This window comes from Patiria miniata, unplaced genomic scaffold (assembly GCF_015706575.1).
Source record: "Patiria miniata isolate m_02_andy unplaced genomic scaffold, ASM1570657v1 HiC_scaffold_10, whole genome shotgun sequence".
NCBI lineage: Eukaryota > Metazoa > Echinodermata > Asteroidea > Valvatida > Asterinidae > Patiria > Patiria miniata.
In genome coordinates this window covers 11,437,088-11,445,451 of record NW_024037048.1, presented here as the reverse complement: position 1 = coordinate 11,445,451, position 8,364 = coordinate 11,437,088, and the positions used below count along the sequence as shown (strand labels likewise).

The 8,364-nt window shown below is 41.2% G+C and overlaps 1 pseudogene; it reads left to right on the top strand.

The window, feature by feature from the left end:
- Window positions 1-1,593: 1,593 nt before the first annotated feature.
- Window positions 1,594-4,336, top strand: LOC119740790 (annotated as a pseudogene).
- The last annotated feature ends 4,028 nt before the right edge of the window (window positions 4,337-8,364 follow it).

Here is an 8,364-nt window from a genome sequence, read left to right as displayed (position 1 = left end):
TGTGATGTAGTCATGATGTCATTCAGGTATCTTATTACAAGCGATTTGAGGTAAATATACATACACATAATAAATATGCCGTTCTAACACCAAGGGGCGCCAACATGCAGCAAGTCAAAGTAAGTTTAAAATGTTTATTTAAACAAAAACATTTCTTACAATATTAACTTAATTGACCCTACATAATCTTCGTACAACCATACATGACTGTGTAATCTTTCGGAATCTTTCGGAATCATGACGTCATCGGACCAGAGATTAGTTTGTGGTTATTTTGAAAATGCTTATTTTTTGTTTTTCTTTAAGTTCGTTCGTCACGTCTCATAATCTTTTAAAACTGTATTTACTTGTCCGAGTGATGAAATTGTTTTTATGTTAACATTTTCATCTTGGTACCAATAGTTGTATCGTACCTGTACCTTCCTTTTTTAATATTGTTATTTGTTGAGTGAAATGTGTTATCCTGCTGTTGTCGATTATAGGCAGTCTGGATATACAAATCGTCTGTAACAGTTTGTTATTTTGTATTTGGACGGCATCCCCTGTTCAACTATCATATAAATGTATAAAGATGTGAAAAAAATAAAAAATAAAATAAGTACTCAAGGAAGGCCTGCTCTAGGTTTTTGAAGCGCGTTTCTCTGGCTACCCATATGGCTACTCAAAAATAGTACAGTATCGGTAGACTACCAGGTGGGGTTTGACGGAGCCTCTAACGTCCTGGGAAATTATACAACATATGTTTCTCGTCTAAAAATACATGTATTTCTTTCTTTTCCTTTGTTTTTGCATGAGCATAATAAAATTGTGCTCTGAGCTAACGAAAGAAGGGCTCCTGGCTAGACTGTACGGTATATTAATCTTTAGCATCAATTTTCTGCCAATGAAAATACACGTTTATCTGCTTTGTTTGTTTTTGCATTGGCACAATACAGTTTTGCTCTAGGCTAATGAAAAAAAATAGGTCTTGGCTACACTCTATGCAATATACTAGAAACGACAGGAAAACTAGTGAGGTGATTGCAATCACTAAAGGTGAAATAAACAAGGCACTTTAATCAGTTAAACATGTAAAGATGAAATTATTTGTAAAGTTTTGACCTTAAATCGCTGGTAATTTAATATAATAATTTAATGATGACGTCACACTATTTTTACCTTTGGTAATGTCTTTGTCGTGTACAGAAATGGTTATTACTTTAATTCTGGGGCTACCAGAGGGTCCAAGTTAGGTGAATTCAAAAGATGGACATGAGCCTCAAACCAGAATAAACCGAAAGTTCTTTCAAACGGTCTGCGGGATGATAATAAAACCTCGAACCAACACGAATCCTGGTCCGAAGATGTAAAACAACATGTGATGTAGTCATGATGTCATTCAGGTATCTTATTACAAGCGATTTGAGGTAAAAATACATACACATAATAAATATACCGTTCTCACACCAAGGGGCGCCAACATGCGGCAAGTCAAAGTAAGTTGAAAATGTTTATTTAAAAAAAAACATTTCTTACAATATTAACTTAATTGACCCTACATAATCTTCGTACAACCATACATGACTGTGTAATCTTTCGGAATCTTTCGGAATCATGTCGTCATCGGACCAGAGATTAGTTTGTGGTTATTTTGAAATTACTCATTTTTTGTTTTTCATCAAGTTCGTTTCGTCACGTCTCGTAATCTTGTAAAACTGTATTTACTTGTCCGAGTGATGGAACTGTTCTTATGTTAACATTTTCATCTTGGTACCAATAGTTGTGTCGTACCTGTACCTTCCTTTTTTAATATTGTTATTTGTTGAGTGAAATGTGTTATCCTGCTGTTGTCGATTATAGGCAGTCTGGATATACAAATCGTCTGTAACAGTTTGTTATTTTGTAGTTGGACGGCATCCCCTGTTCAACTATCATATAAATGTCTAAAGATGTGAAAAAAATAAAAAATAAAATAACTACTCAAGGAAGACCTGCTCTAGGTTTTTGAAGCGCGTTTCTCTCGCTACCCATATGGCTACTCAAAAATAGGACAGTATCGGTAGACTACCAGGTGGGGTTTGACGGAGCCTCTAACGTCCTGGGAATGACGGTATACAACACATGTTTATTGCTAAAAATACATGTATTTCTTTCTTTTCCTTTGTATTTGCATGAGCATAATAAAATTGTGCTCTGAGCTAACGAAAGAAGGGCTCCTGGCTAGACTGTACGGTATATTAATCTTTAGCATTAATTTTCTGCCCATGCAAATACACGTTTATCTGCTTTGTTTGTTTTTACAGTTTTGCTCTAGGCTAATGAAAAAAAATAGGTCTTGGCTACACTTTAGGCAATATACTAGAAACGACAGGAAAGCTAGTGAGGTGTTCGCAATCACTTATGGGGAAATGCACATGGTACTTTAATCAGTTCAACAGGTAAAGATGAAATTATTTGTAAAGTTTTGACCTTAAATCGCTGGTAATTTAATATAATAATTTAATGATGACGTCACACTATTTTTACCTTTGGTAATGTCTTTGTCGTGTACAGAAATGGCTATTACTTTAATAATCGATTTGAGGCCATAACTTTGGCTTCAAATAATTTATTCCAGCTGGACACTGAGGCTGGTCAAGTAGGGGTCAAAAGGTGGCCCTCCAGGTTTGACCGCTAGACAAAATGTTTTATTACCTTGGCTTGTCAAACTGAAGGGCGGGTTGACTATATATACCCTGGTTTTACGAGCAAAGTTCATGATTGCTTGAGCAGCCAAAGGGTGAAGTTATACCCATTTTATTTCGTTAGCATAGATTTTCTAAAATTTATTTTCCGGCTTTCATGAGCTTAGTTCTGCGTTCGTGATTTTTAATTATGCCTCGCACTAAGTCCAAGCAACAAGCTGTATCTGGGCCGGCGGATGGAGCGAAACGGTCTCGGGGACGGCCCCGATCGTCCTCCCAACCAACACTGCCGGTCGCCGGTGGAAGTGCGACTGCGAGTTCGGGCGAGATGGACGCGGCAGCCCCGGCTGGCACCGCGGTTCCCTTGGCTATAGGCGGTCAGGGGAGTATCAACGAGGTGAGTTGGTTGCCGCTCCATCAGTCAGTCGGCCCGGAGGAAGCTCGTCTAATGCGGAGTTGGGTAAGTCCATTGTGACCATATCTTCCCCATTTCCATCCCTGTCTGTAAGTTCGGCCCCGATCACTTCTTCAATTGCATCGTCCTCTTTTGCTAATGATGTCACTTTAACTAGTGTGTGTGATGATCTTGGGTCTAGAGTGCCACAAAATTTGCAGGAAAAATTTTGGAAAGGGGAGTTTGTGGAGTTTGGCGCACTTTTGAAGTCCCACCGTGGTTCGGGTGCTGATAATTCTTTGGATGATTCGTCCTCATAAGCAGGCTCCTAGAATTTTGTCAATCGAACAGTGGACATCTGCCTTTCTAGTTTTTGCATCGTTATTTTGTGCGACACCCTACGCATGCCCGCCATTTGCTAATTTATGCGGATACCATCCGTTCTGCTGCTTTCCGACATGCTGGCTATGGCTGGCGGGATTATGATGTGCAGTTTTGATTGCGGCAAGCGCGTTTGCCATCTCGTTCCTGGGCCAGCATAGATGCTGAACTGTGGCTTGCTTTTCTCGGTGCGCCGGCTGTTAGTCAGCCGCATAATTTTCGTCCCTTCCAGCAACGTGACCGTACCGGTCTCGGGTTTGGTTTCGGCACAAGACGTGCAACCTCCCTTCCCACCAGTAAACTCACATGCAATGATTTTAACAGGGGATACTGTGTCCGTGCCACTTGCCGTTTCGCACACCGTTGCTCCGCCTGCCAGGCGGGCGGCCACCCAGCAATTCGTTGTAGGGGAAACCAAGCAATTCGCGCCACAGCACGCCCCGCGGCAGCTGGCGCAAACCCCAGTAAAGCTAAGTAAGATGCTGCCATTTTTACGCACCTTCACGAATCGGCAAGATGCAGCTTTGTTGGCTGACGGTTTCTCACAGGGTTTTAGGCTTGGCTATTCAGGGCCTAGGGCAAGCTTCTCTGCTCGTTATTCATTGTCAGCTCGCAAAAAACCCACAATATTTCAATCTAAAATTGATCGCGAAGTTGAACTGGGTCGTGTGGCTGGCCCGTTTGAGTCTGAGCCTTTTCCTCAATTACGTTGTTCACCCGTAAGTCTTGTTCCAAAACAGACTCCTGTGGAGTTTCGATTAATTCATAATCTGTCTTCTCCAGTTGGAAATTCAGTAAATGACTTTATTGACACAACTTTTGATGACGCCATAATCATGCTATCTAACTTTGATCAGGGTGCCTAGCTTCTGGCCAAATCGGATTTAAAATCTGCATTTCGTTTGCTCCCCATTCACCCTGACGATTTTGGTAGTTAGGTTTTTCTCACGACGGCATGATCTTTTATGATAAGTGTATGCCTATGGGTTGTTCTATATCATGTGTTACCTTCGGGCGTTTTAGTACGTTCCTTGAATATTGTACTCGTAAGGTAGCTCAATTGCCACGTTTTCTGCATTTTCTTGATGATTTCTTGTTTATGGGACCAAGCACATCTCCCGAGTGCGCACGTTCCCTCAAGGCTTTTCAAGTAATTTGTGATCAGTTTGGGGTCCCGTTAGCAGATGATAAAACTGAGGGTCCCACCACTTGCCTAACGTTTCTGGGGCTCGAAATTGATACACTAGCCCAACAGGCATGAATTCCACCTGACAAACTGGTTGCAATCAACCACAAGCTTTGCAGTTCGCCAAGCAAGAAAAAACGTACCCTACATGATATCCAATCATTGCTGGGCAGTTTGAATTTCCTTTGTAGGGCTGTATTGCCGGGTAGGGCTTTTCTTCGCCGGTTACATGATTTAACTAAGGGTGTAGCCAAGCCTCATCATAAAATTCGTATTTCGCATGGTGCTCGGGCTGATTTGCAGGTTTGGCAGCAGTTTTTGCTGCATTTTAATGGCACGGTTTTCTTTCCAGCGTGAATTTGACTCATTTACGACCATTTACACCTGTACACCGATGCGTCTGCAGTGATTGGGTTTGGGGCTTTTTTGGATGGGAGTTGGACTCATGGTAAATGGCCCGAGTTTATCGAATCGAGACGTTTTTCGAAAGCATTTCTCGAGTCAGTGTTTCCCATCACTCTTGCATTACTGTTGTGGGGTGAGCATTTGCGCATCGAGCGAGTGATTTTTTGATGTGATAACCAGGCTGTAGTTGGTATCATCAATAGACAAACGTCTAAGTGCCCGTTAATTATGCAACTGTTGCGTACATTGGTGGTTCAGTGTTTGACATGTAATGTTCAGTTCAAATCTCACCATGTGCCAAGCCTTGCTAATGGCGTTGCTGACGCTCTATCCCGTTTCCAGATGACACGTTTTCGTCATCTCGCCCCCAATGCAGACTGCGATATGACTCCCTTGCCTGCCAACCTGTGGAGCAGTTACACTTACAGTTAGAAGTTCAAGGTCTTTTGCAAGACTCACTTGCACTTGCACCCCGTACGCATTCATTATTTAAGCGAGCTTGGAGTCTTTTTCGATGGTTTAGCGATCGTCACAATTTTGATTCCGAGCGATGTCCGTCTTTACAACAATTGGTGCAGTTCATTGCATTTTTGTCTGTTTCTGGCTTACCGCCGTTATATTAGGATCCCACCAAATTGGTTTAATTAATGTCATGTGCAGCAGATTTAATCAATTTGGTACATTACATTTTTTGTTTTGTTTTTTGTTTTCTAACCTACATGAGATAACCCGGGCAAGCCAACAGTCAGGATTGTCGGGGATTCGTTTGTGACCAGGGCATCTCGTGTGGCGAACGTTTCTCCCTGGGGGATGAGATCAAATAGCTGGCCCACATCCACTGGATGGGTCGACGGGGATTGCAGTTTCGCCAATTCAATGAACTAATAACTGAGGCGTGGCACAACGCCACACAGATGCCGGACTTCATCATCTTACACGTTGGGTCAAATGACCTCGGCCTTGTTCACAAGCAGTTGCTGACTTTTATGGCCCGTCATTGCCTTGTTGCCGTCCGCGAGATGTTCCCCATGCGGTGTTTTTCTTCTCAGAGCTCCTGCCACGATTAGTTTACCCCACTGCCTTGAAACAGAGCGCCGTTGAGAGGTCCCGGCGGTCCATCAATCGCGGTATCTATGCCCTTTTCCGGAACACTCCCGGAGGGGTCATTTGGCATCCTGAAATACAGTGGTCCCGTTCTGAGTTGTTTGTTGCCGATGGAGTCCACTTGACAGATGAGGGATACGCATTCCTTATTGCCAATTTTTATAATTCCCTTTTTGGTTATTGTTAAAGTATTATTTACCGATTCTAACTGAGGCTCTTTGGCGGCGGTCATGTTGGAAGTCCCAACATGTCCGTTTGGCGGGAATTGCATTCCAAGACCCCCAATAGGCCTCAGGTGCTTACCATAAAATCAATACTTCATTTGCTGCAGGGCATGGATGGGATAAACAATTCCTAAATCCGGTGGTGGTTACTGTACACATTTTGAGCGGCAAACTTATGAAGGGGGTCAATTACAATTTGTACAAGGAATGCGACTTGATTAATATTGCTAATTGCATTAAACGAGAACAGTCTTGTTTAACAATAATATGATATGTACTTGCACTGAAGTTTTGTCAATGAATTGAGCTGTTTCGCGAGCCAGCTTCGGCCGGAAACAAAATATGCTGCAAATATTATGCTGAAAAGTTTCGCGAGTTAGCATCGACCGGAAACAAATTATTGCAAATGGTATGCTGAAAAGTTTCGCGAGTTAGCATCGACCGGAAACAACATATTGCAATTATATGCCGTTATGTTTCCAGTTTTGGACGGAAACAAAATATGCTGCAAATATTATGCTGAAAAGTTTCGCGAGTTAGCATCGACCGGAAACAAATTATTGCAAATGGTATGCTGAAAAGTTTCGCGAGTTAGCATCGACCGGAAACAACATATTGCAATTATATGCCGTGATGTTTCCAGTTTTGGACGGAAACAAAATATTGCAAATATTGTGCTGAAAGTTTCGCGAGTTAGCATCGACCGGAAACTACATATTGCAATTATATGCCGTGATGTTTCAAGCTTTGGACGGAAACAAAATATTGCAAATATTGTGCTGAAAGGTTTCGCGAGTTAGCTTCGACCGGAAACAAGTCATTGCACATAGAAATATGTTTAAGTTCATATATGTTTACCTTATGATAATTGCAGTTTCGCGAGTTAGCATCGACCGGAAACTTTAGACTTTGCCGAATTTAATTGTGAGAATAAAAGGCTGCTCAAGCCACGATGAACATAGAATGGTGAGTTTACTGCCTCTGTTTTGTGTCCAACTTTTTGATCATGCGGGGATAAATGTCTAAAGATGTGAAAAAAATAAAAAAATTAAATAACTACTCAAGGAAGACCTGCTCTAGGTTTTTAAGGCGCGTTTCTCTCGCTACCCATATGGCTACTCAAAAATAGGACAGTATCGGTAGACTACCAGGTGGGGTTCGACAGAGCCTCTAACGTCCTGGGAATGACGGTATACAACACATGTTTATTGCTAAAAATACATGTATTTCTTTCTTTTCCTTTGTATTTGCATGAGCATAATAAAATTGTGCTCTGAGCTAACGAAAGAAGGTCTCCTGGCTAGACTGTACGGTATATTAATCTTTAGCTTTAATTTTCTGCCCATGCAAATACACGTTTATCTGCTTTGTTTGTTTTTGCATTGGCACAATACAGTTTTGCCCTAGGCTAATGAAAAAAAAAAGGTCTTGGCTACACTTTAGGCAATATACTAGAAACGACAGGAAAGCTAGTGAGGTGTTCGCAATCACTAATGGGGAAATGCACAGGGTACTTTAATCAGTTCAACAGGTAAAGATGAAATTATTTGTAAAGTTTTGACCTTAAATCGCTGGTAATTTAATATAATAATTTAATGATGACGTCACACTATTTTTACCTTTGGTAATGTCTTTACCAAAGTGTACAGAAATGGCTATTACTTTAATTCTGGGGCTACCAGAGGGTCAAAGTTAGGTGAATTCAAAAGATGGACATGAGCCTCAAACCAGAATAAACCGAAAGTTCTTTCAAACGGTCTGCGGGATGTTAATAAAACCTCGTACAAACATGAATCATTGTCTGAAGATGTTGATCAACATGTGATGTAGTCAAGAAGTCATTGGGTATCTAATTACAAGCGATTTTAGGTAAAAATACATACACATAAACAAATATGCCGTTCTCACACAAAGGGGCGCCAACATGCAGCAAGTCAAAGTAAGTTGAAAATGTTTGATTAAAAAAAACATTTTTTTTTACAATATTAACCCAATTGACCCTAGATA